The 9,998-nt window shown below is 43.6% G+C and overlaps 1 long non-coding RNA gene across 1 annotated transcript; it reads left to right on the top strand.

Annotated features, from left to right (window-relative positions):
• The first annotated feature begins 257 nt into the window (after nucleotides 1–257).
• Nucleotides 258–9,795, top strand: LOC120987193. The gene is made up of 3 exons (XR_005775952.1): nucleotides 258–271; nucleotides 8,430–8,435; nucleotides 9,622–9,795. It is a non-coding gene; the product is annotated as an uncharacterized LOC120987193 (long non-coding RNA).
• The last annotated feature ends 203 nt before the right edge of the window (nucleotides 9,796–9,998 follow it).

The raw sequence follows: 9,998 nt of genomic DNA on the forward strand, positions 1-9,998 counted from the left end.
TTCTAATGTGCCGTATTGTGTCACTGAAAATGGATCCGTCCCCATTGGATCCGTTTGGCTCTGCATCGTCAGGCGGACACCAAAACGTTGCAAGCAGCGTTTTGGTGTCCGCCTCCAGAGCGGAATGGAGGCGGAACGGAGGCAAACTGATGCATTCTGAGCGGATCCTTTTCCATTCAGAATGCATTGGGGCTAAACTGATCCGTTTTGGACCGCTTGTGAGAGCCTTGAAACGGATCTCACAAATGGAACCCAAAACGCCAGTGTGAAAGTAGCCTAATGGGGCTGGCGTCACGAACAACCGGGGTGCCAGCCTCCAAAGCACCCTAAACACCTATGCCATCAAGGGCACCTCAACTACCATCTGGCTGGTGATCCCTGTACTAGAGAGTGCCCCGGAGGATTTAGTGCTGTCTTCCCCATCACTGCACACCAGCCCAGGAAGCTACAAAAATTGTGAGTACAACTACTACTCCACAGATTGTCCCTGCGGTCCGGTTCGCTGCATGAACAACTGACTGTCAAGGCTATAGGAGCTTGTTGGAAAAACATGGGCGTTAATAAGGAGTTGGTCCTCTTTTTCTGCCTTTAAGAACCTCAGCTCTTATGGGCCTGCTTTCTACAAGATGTTGGAGTGTCTATGAGGGATTTTTTGCCAATTCAACCAAAAGGTCATCTGAAGGTGGACTAGATCGTGAATACTAGTGTTGAGCAAATCAAAGCCACAAATCGGAATTTTCTTGCACTTCGTGGTAACGAATAATTTTTTTTCTAAAATGCACATGTTACAAAGTAAAAGTAAGAAGCCACGGAATGCGATATGACCCATAATGTCGTACAGCCAGCCAATCCGCAGATCCATCTAATATATATCGCGGCCTTATATGTTGCTGCGTGCATCTTGACGAACTGCTTCCACATGCTTAGTTAATCTGTTATTTTACACATACATTTAGTGTGTGTCAGACTCAGTATTAAAGGGCGGTCTAATATATCTTTGTGTGCATCTTGTTGAACTGCTGCCACATGCTTAGTTAGGTCCCTTTCACATGGGTGAGAATTCCGCGCGGGTGCAATGCGTGAGGTGAAGGCATTGCACCTGCACTGAGCGCGATGACGTCACGGAAGTTCCTTTTCCAGCCAGGTCCTGCAAGAAGAAGAAGAAAGAAGACCAGCCCAGCTGCGCGATCAAGTGGATTTATTTTTTATTTTTAACCCCACCTTTTACTTAGCATTCTGAATTAAAGAATGCTATTATTTTCCATTATAACCATGTTATAATGGAAAATAATAAAATATACAGAACATCGATCCCAAACCCGAACTTCAGTGAAGAATTCCGGGTTCGGGTCTGGGTACCACAGTCAGTTTTTTATCAAGCGCTTGCAAAAAGCATTGCACCCGCGCAATAAAAACTGAACATCGGAACGCAATCGCAGTCAAAGTTGACTGCAATTGCGTACCTACTCGCACGATTTTCCCTGATCGCAAACGCAATGCATCCGGACCTAATCCGGACACGCTCACCTGCAAGGGGCCTTAATCTGTTATTGTACACATACATTTAGTGTGTGTCAGACTGAGTATTAAAGGGTGGTCTAATATATTGCCGCGTTTATCTTGTTCAACTGCTGCCATGTGCTTAGTTAATCTGTTACATTACTGATACAGTTACTGCACGCTCTGGCCAACAAACAGTTGTCTGGACCTTCCGAAGGAATGGACAGTGGCAAAATGTCGCCGTAGCTAGCATCATTACCATTTTTCACTCTTTTTTTTATCAGTTTGTTTGGTCCAACTGCAGGTCACCTACTGCGCCAGGAGGTACTCTTCATATGTAGTTTCAGGATGCAAGGGTTAAAGGTAAGTATAACTTAAAGGGAGTCTGTCACCTCCATATGGCCATATACAGTGCCCAGGGGCGGCGTTCACTGCGTTGGTTCCCAGGCTGCCCTGCCTTTTTTTATTGTTTCCCCGCCCCAGCCTCTCCATATGCCCGCCCTCCTATTCCCTTGTGCCATCCTAAGGTCCGGCCGAGATCCCGCGACTGTGCACTGCCTCGCCGGGCCAGAGCATGCGCACTGCGATGTCCATTATTGGCACGGCATCGCTTTAACTACTGCGCATGCTCCGGCACACGGCTGGTTTTGCGCCGTTCGCCAGAGCATGCGCAGTAGTTAAAGCGATGCCGTGCCAACAATGGGCATCGCAGTGCGCATGCTCCGGCCCGGCGAGACAATGCACAGTCGCGGGATCTCGGCCGGACCTTATTTGAAAAGCAAAAATTTTTTTGTGCCTCACCAGTCCACCTGATATCTACCCACTGTGAGTAAAATACAATCGATCAAGAGGGGTAAGAGACAACTTACATTACCAAGCACTGTTGATATATATTGCAATCGTATGTTGATTGGAATCTAACAAAATTTTTACGTATGCCAATTGGAACTTTGCACAGTCGAATATTACTATTTTCCAAGGAGATTTCTCAAGGCTATTTCCATGTCCTATTATTGTCCGCATTATGGATAAGGATAGTACTGTTCTATCAGGGGCCAGCTGTTCCGTTCCACAAAATATGGAATGCACACGGACGTCACCCATATTTTTTGCGGATCCGTTTTTTGCGGACTGCAAAATACATACGGTTGTGTGCATGAGACCTTATTCTGAGTCAATTTTTTTAAGTTCTTCATAGTTATAGGGTTATATACAGTACACTATGATGTCTACTGCACAATCTGGTATTAACTCCTTAAAAACAAAGCTTCATTCTATAGGTTTTCACACTAGATGTCTCATTGATCATCTGGTGTTGAAGTAAATCCATTTAGGCACAAAACACAGGTGAGAATCCACAAGGTCGCCCTTTGCCCCTATCACTGTGTGAACCACAACTTAGTCTAGTTACTTTTCAAGCTAAGCAAAGTTATCAATTCTCTTTGTTCCTTTCCTCAGATTAAGGTGAAGCTGATGTTTCCCCTTGAAACTGGATCTGCTGAGAACCCTGTTGATGAAGACAATGGTGTCCCTCCTCATTCAAGTGGAGCTCTCAGCTGCAAGACAAAGAAGCATTGCTTCCAAACAATCATGTCTGGTGTCACATTCTTGTCCCAATGGACCTTTCTATTGCTCATACACCATTCCAAACCATTCACAAACCTTTAGGCGTCTTATTTTATATCCATGGCCCATGAAAAAATTCCACCAGACTTTACGATGAAATGCAAAAGATGTGGAAAGAGAGAAATAACTAACTCTTTTGTCACGTCTCAGAAAATCTATGAAGAGGAGCCAATCGATTTCCAGCTAAATGTCATCCAACTTTGCTTTTCATGGATTATCTTTCCATATACTCTTCATATCATTTTACCCTACTACGGAATTTGATATAGAAAAAAATACAAAAAAATACTTTGTCTTTTGTAAATAGATGGGCAAATGTTAAAATGTGGGCACTCCAGGGTAGATCGCTCAGTCTTGTAATCAGTGGCGTAGCGTGGGTTGCCAGCACCCAGGGCAAGCCAATTTTTGTGCTCCTTTCTTACAGATAATGTAGTAGATATCAACTGCAGTCCTAAGTAACACCACAGATAACACAGTGATAACTCTCTGAGTGCAGATAATCTAGTACATGGATGGGAGTCCCTAGAATTCAGGACTTGCACAGTGTGGCCTGAAGTCCTCCCCACCCAACCCTACCATGAAAGAAATATGTGGATGGGCATTATATATATTGGTACAAAAAATACAGGAGAATACAGCAGCACAAGCCTCTTACATCTGGTCACATCTCCTCTAATGTAGACTCTTTCCTCAACGTCTTCATTCGGAGATAAGACCGCCATGATACCTTCTTTCAGCTGTGTCTCGTCTCTGCAGAGTTTATCACAGAAAAAATGTTTCGATTCCTCACTTTACTATCGTCCTCTCCCTTCAGGTGCCTCAATACTGCGCTAGTGCCATACAGATAGTCCCCCATAATAATATGCTCCCAAACTGTCCTCAATAGTAATAGTGTTCCCTGCAGCACCCCTATTGGCCTCCCCATTAGTAGTAATGTCCTCCATATTGGTCTCAATAATAAAACCCCCTCAGCACCCCAGTATTAATAATGCCCCGTAGAGCTCCTAGTAGAAATAAGGCCTCCTATAGTACCCCCAGCAGTAACAAGGCCCCTCTATAAGGTACTCCTATAGAGCCCACAGTAGTAATAAAGTCCCCTATACACTGCGTGCAGAATTATTAGGCAAATGAGTATTTTGACCACATCATCCTCTTTATGCATGTTGTCTTACTCCAAGCTGTATAGGCTCGAAAGCCTACTACCAATTAAGCATATTAGGTGATGTGCATCTCTGTAATGAGAAGGGGTATGGTCTAATGACATCAACACCCTATATTATGTGTGCATAATTATTAGGCAACTTCCTTTCCTTTGGCAAAATGGGTCAAAAGAAGGACTTGACAGGCTCAGAAAAGTCAAAAATAGTGAGATATCTTGCAGAGGGATGCAGCACTCTTAAAATTGCAAAGCTTCTGAAGCGTGATCATCGAACAATCAAGCGTTTCATTCAAAATAGTCAACAGGGTCGCAAGAAGCGTGTGGAAAAACCAAGGCGCAAAATAACTGCCCATGAACTGAGAAAAGTCAAGCGTGCAGCTGCCAAGATGCCACTTGCCACCAGTTTGGCCATATTTCAGAGCTGCAACATCACTGGAGTGCCCAAAAGCACAAGGTGTGCAATACTCAGAGACATGGCCAAGGTAAGAAAGGCTGAAAGACGACCACCACTGAACAAGACACACAAGCTGAAACGTCAAGACTGGGCCAAGAAATATCTCAAGACTGATTTTTCTAAGGTTTTATGGACTGATGAAATGAGAGTGAGTCTTGATGGGCCAGATGGATGGGCCCGTGGCTGGATTGGTAAAGGGCAGAGAGCTCCAGTCCGACTCAGACGCCAGCAAGGTGGAGGTGGAGTACTGGTTTGGGCTGGTATCATCAAAGATGAGCTTGTGTGGCCTTTTCGGGTTGAGGATGGAGTCAAGCTCAACTCCCAGTCCTACTGCCAGTTTCTGGAAGACACCTTCTTCAAGCAGTGGTACAGGAAGAAGTCTGCATCCTTCAAGAAAAACATGATTTTCATGCAGGACAATGCTCCATCACACGCGTCCAAGAACTCCACAGCGTGGCTGGCAAGAAAGGGTATAAAAGAAGAAAATCTAATGACATGGCCTCCTTGTTCACCTGATCTGAACCCCATTGAGAACCTGTGGTCCATCATCAAATGTGAGATTTACAAGGAGGGAAAACAGTACACCTCTCTGAACAGTGTCTGGGAGGCTGTGGTTGCTGCTGCACGCAATGTTGATGGTGAACAGATCAAAACACTGACAGAATCCATGGCTGGCAGGCTTTTGAGTGTCCTTGCAAAGAAAGGTGGCTATATTGGTCACTGATTTGTTTTTGTTTTGTTTTTGAATGTCAGAAATGTATATTTGTGAATGTTGAGATGTTATATTGGTTTCACTGGTAAAAATAAATAAATGAAATGAGTATATATTTGTTTTTTGTTAAGTTGCCTAATAATTATGCACAGTAATAGTCACCTGCACACACAGATATCCCCCTAAAATAGCTAAAACTAAAAACAAACTAAAAACTACTTTCAAAAATATTCAGCTTTGATATTAATGAGTTTTTTGGGTTCATTGAGAACATGGTTGTTGTTCAATAATAAAATGAATCCTCAAAAATACAACTTGCCTAATAATTCTGCACTCCCTGTAGTGTCTGCAGTAGTTATAAGTATTTATAAAGACCCCTGTAGTAGCCCCAGTATTTATAAAGACCCGTCGCAGTGTCCCCTCTCTATTATTAGTACATATATAATAGCCCCCTCTGTATTATTAGTATATTGGCCCCTCTCTATTATTATTATTATATATAATAGCCCCCTCTGTATTATTAGTATATTGGCCCCCTCTGTATTATTAGTATATATAATTGCCCCCCCTCTGTATTATAAGTACAGGTGAAACTTGAAAAATTAGAATATTGTGCAAAGTTCATTAATTTCAGTAATATTGAACCTTTTCACAAAATTCTAATTTTAAGTTGCATTACTGAAATAAATGAACTTTTGGATGATATTCAAATTTTTTGAGTTTCACCTGTATAATGGCCCCCTCTGTATCATTATGGCCCCCCTCTGTATTTGTAGTATAATGACCTCCTCTGTATTAATTGTAGAATGATCCCCCTCTGTATTAATAGTATAATGACCTCTTCTGTATTATTAGGATAATGGTTATGGCCCCTTTGTATTATTAGTATAATAGACCCCTCTGTATTATTAGAAATATTGGCCTCCTCTGTGTCATTATGGCCCACTCTCTCGCTCTCTATACAGTATTGCTCCTCACCCACCCCCCATAGTGCCACCAGTATGGCCTGCCTTATTGTGCAATGTGCATACATAAAAAAAATAAATGCTCACCTCTCTTCCGCTTGTGGCTTCCCGACGCAGGCGTTCACGAACACATCACTATGCCCTCCTGCGCCGCGTCATCACGTCATCTCGCGAGACCCGACGCAGGAGGTCACAGTGAGGTAATCGCTGTTCTACTGCCTCATAGGCTTCAGGCCTAATGGCCTGAAGCCTATAAAGCATAACTGAGGGGACAGGAGCCATAGGCTTCCATCGCCTTCATTTTACTGCCTGCTGTCTAGCGCTCCCTGCAATTTGGCACCCCCGGCAACGGTATCCCCCACACTATGCCTCTGCTTATAATGGCTTCACTTAGAAGATAATTACTTAGGGTTCTCCTTACCAGCACATTGCCATTATCAACACCGGAAAGTGCCCAACTTTTCTTGAAGAAGCATTGTAAAGATAAGTAGAAAATAATTACTTAGGGTCGTCCTTACCAGAACATTCCTATTATCACCACCAGAAAGTGCCCAACTTTTCTTGAACAAGAGTTTGTCAGCAACTGGGATCAAGATGGTCTGCGATGAAGTACCAGAAGTCCTCAAGAAGTTGTCATGTAACTTGGGGTCAAGGTCAGTCAATCAAAGGCAGGTTACAGGCAACAGATATAAAAAAAAGCACTCATAATTAAAAACAGGGTGTAAACCACTAGTCTATAACTGATACTGAGGCCAATCCCTCAAGGAACACCTTAGGGCACATTACTGGAGCCCAGACAGGTATGTTTATTGCAAACAGGCTTTAAAGCGGTTTTCAGTACCGTCATATTAGAGGCCTATCCTTAGGATAGGTCTGACTTGTGGCAACCCCATGTGTTAACAAGTTAAAGGACCTAGGTTCTTTGATGAGCGTAGTGTGCAATTCTTTGTTAACCAGGCATAGCCCCATAGTGGCAGTGCACAGTATTGCAGCAGCCCCATAGTGGCAATGCAGCACAGTCCTATACACTAAGGACAGGCCATCAATATCAATGTTGCAGAAAACCTGTGTAAGGGAGGATGGGTACGTGCATGCTTCCAGGAAATATTCCTGCTGGGAGTTTGGTTGCAAACATTTACACCCGTCTATTATACATGTCATGTCTACACTTTTATTAACCCATTCTAGATGGAGCATATACTATATAATTAATTATTTTGAATGGTAGTGATAAATGTTAATTCCTACAGTAATAATAGTTAATTTTAATGGACGCACTTGTGATGCTTAGGTTAACTTCAGAAACAAAGGGGCCTTTTACTTAAACTGAACATATCTCACCCAGACATGATGGCTTTCGTGGGCATCACTGGCTGGCATTTAGAGAGGGAGCGAGGGAGGATTTCAGACCAAATACAGAGGTGGGGGATTTTATATTAAAGTATGCTGACACTTCCCATGAGATTAATGATGGTCTTGTAATAATTGAACACTGTGGAGTACCCTAAAAATATCACTCATGAAAAAAGGGGAATGGCATTTATCATGTAGATAAAGTTAATACAAGGCACTTACTAATGTATTGTGATTGTCCATATTGCCTTCTTTGTTGGCTTGATTCATTTTTCAATCACATTATACACTGTTCTGTTCCATGGTCTGACCACCCTACAATCCAGCAGTGGTGGTCATGCATGCACACTATAGGAAAAAGTGCCGGCCTCTCTGGTGACCGGGACCATGACACTCATGTACAGCAGCTCCCGTCCCGGCCACCTCATATCGAGTTGCAGCAGTGGTTGTAATCCCTGGAAACGAGCAATGTATAATGCGATGGAAAAATGAATCCAGACAGCAAAGGTAGCAATATGGAAAATCACAATACATTAGAAAGTGTCTTGTATTAACTTTCTCTACATGATACATGCCATTTGCTGAAGAGAGACCTAAAATAGGAATTATTGTCAAAACACAGTGCCACCATAAGGGCAGAATGGCTATTACTTTTGTCAGGCGCCCGTCTAAAAATTTTAAATAGAGGGACCTAAGATCAGTCATAAACAGAGGCGTCAGCCATATGGAGGAACTGAGGTTACAACCATAGCTGGCCCAGGTATCTGAGGGCATCTAAAAGGTCCTTCTGTTTGTAACTTGTCACCCCAGACTACATCCCTCCTATCACAAAAGTTCCCATTTCAACTCAGACATAATTTAATTCCGTGTCTGGGAATATCTTTGCCTAACAGGTTGGAAAGAGTATACAAAACTAATTACTCTCCCCTGTAGGATTCATATTGTCAGAATGGTGGTCCTCCCTAGACTGCTATATTTATTCAGAACTCTCCCTATGCCGGTACCTAGCTCTGATCTAAAAGCTCTACAAACTGAGGCCCTAAAGTTTATATGGGCAGATAAACGTCCACGTATAGCTAGGCAAACAATGTGTCGTCATAAGTCCCAGGGGGGTCTTTCAATTCCGGACTTCCTTAAATACTACAAAGCAGCTAGGCTTGTTCCTGACTCACCTTGAACCTAAAGAGCACCCGCTGTGGATCTCATTAGAACAGTCACTATTCACTCCACTGACGTGGAGGGCCTTGGTTTGGTCTAACCTCCCGTTACCGACTACTATACGCACAAGGTCCCTCTTGTCTCACTACTCTTTACTTCTCTGGAGGTTGGTTAGATTTAAATTATCCCTACAGTCCAAAAACTCCCCGTTAGAATATATTTAGGGAAACCTTGCGTTCCCACCAGGGCTGCAGGATCACACATTTAATTGGTGGAGATCCAATAAGCTCTGCTCTCTACATAAGTTTCTAGTCCGAGGTAAACAAATTTTGTTAGCTGACTTTAAGGACAGATATGACGTCCCCACGAGGAAAATGTTTAATGCTAACCGGATCTTCTCTTTTTTACACTCCCTTCAGACGTCTAACGGCTCCTTTGATTTCACACCCTTTGAACACTCTGTAACTTATTCTCTATACAAACAAGGTCTATTATCTAGGATGTATGGGACCAGGGGCGTTGCTAGGTTAAAACATTTGGGGCCTGGGCCCCTGATGTTTTGTCCCAGGCCCTGAATGTCCTGCCTGCCTGCTAGATACAACTGTATTGTCATCCACAGGACGGCAATACATTTGAATCTAATGCGGTGGAAGAGCTGAAGGGCCTGTGGTGACATCACAGGTCATGTGGCCAGTAAAACAGTCAGTGGTTGAGAAGGACCTGCGATGATGTCACCATCATGTGACCAGTGCAGGAGAGGGTGGCAGTGAAGAGGGGAATAAGCTGAGGTGATGTCTGCTATATCAGGAGAGGTAAGTGAAGGGAGAGGCAGAGCAATGCTGGGAGTTGTGGTTATTTAACTGGGACTGTATGTGCGACGTGCCAGAACCGCAGGGCCGACACGTGAGGTGCACGGTGGGCCGATGAGGGGGAGTAGTAATACAGTTCATCGGTTTACTCACGGTTAGCAGAAAGCCTCCCTGAGCCGGCAGCACAGTGATGAGGAAGACAGCACAAAACCTTCCGGGGTACACTCTGTGGTAGGGGAGCACCAGCCTAGATAGAGGTTGA

Source organism: Bufo bufo, chromosome 1 (assembly GCF_905171765.1).
Source record: "Bufo bufo chromosome 1, aBufBuf1.1, whole genome shotgun sequence".
Taxonomy (NCBI): Eukaryota; Metazoa; Chordata; class Amphibia; order Anura; family Bufonidae; genus Bufo; species Bufo bufo.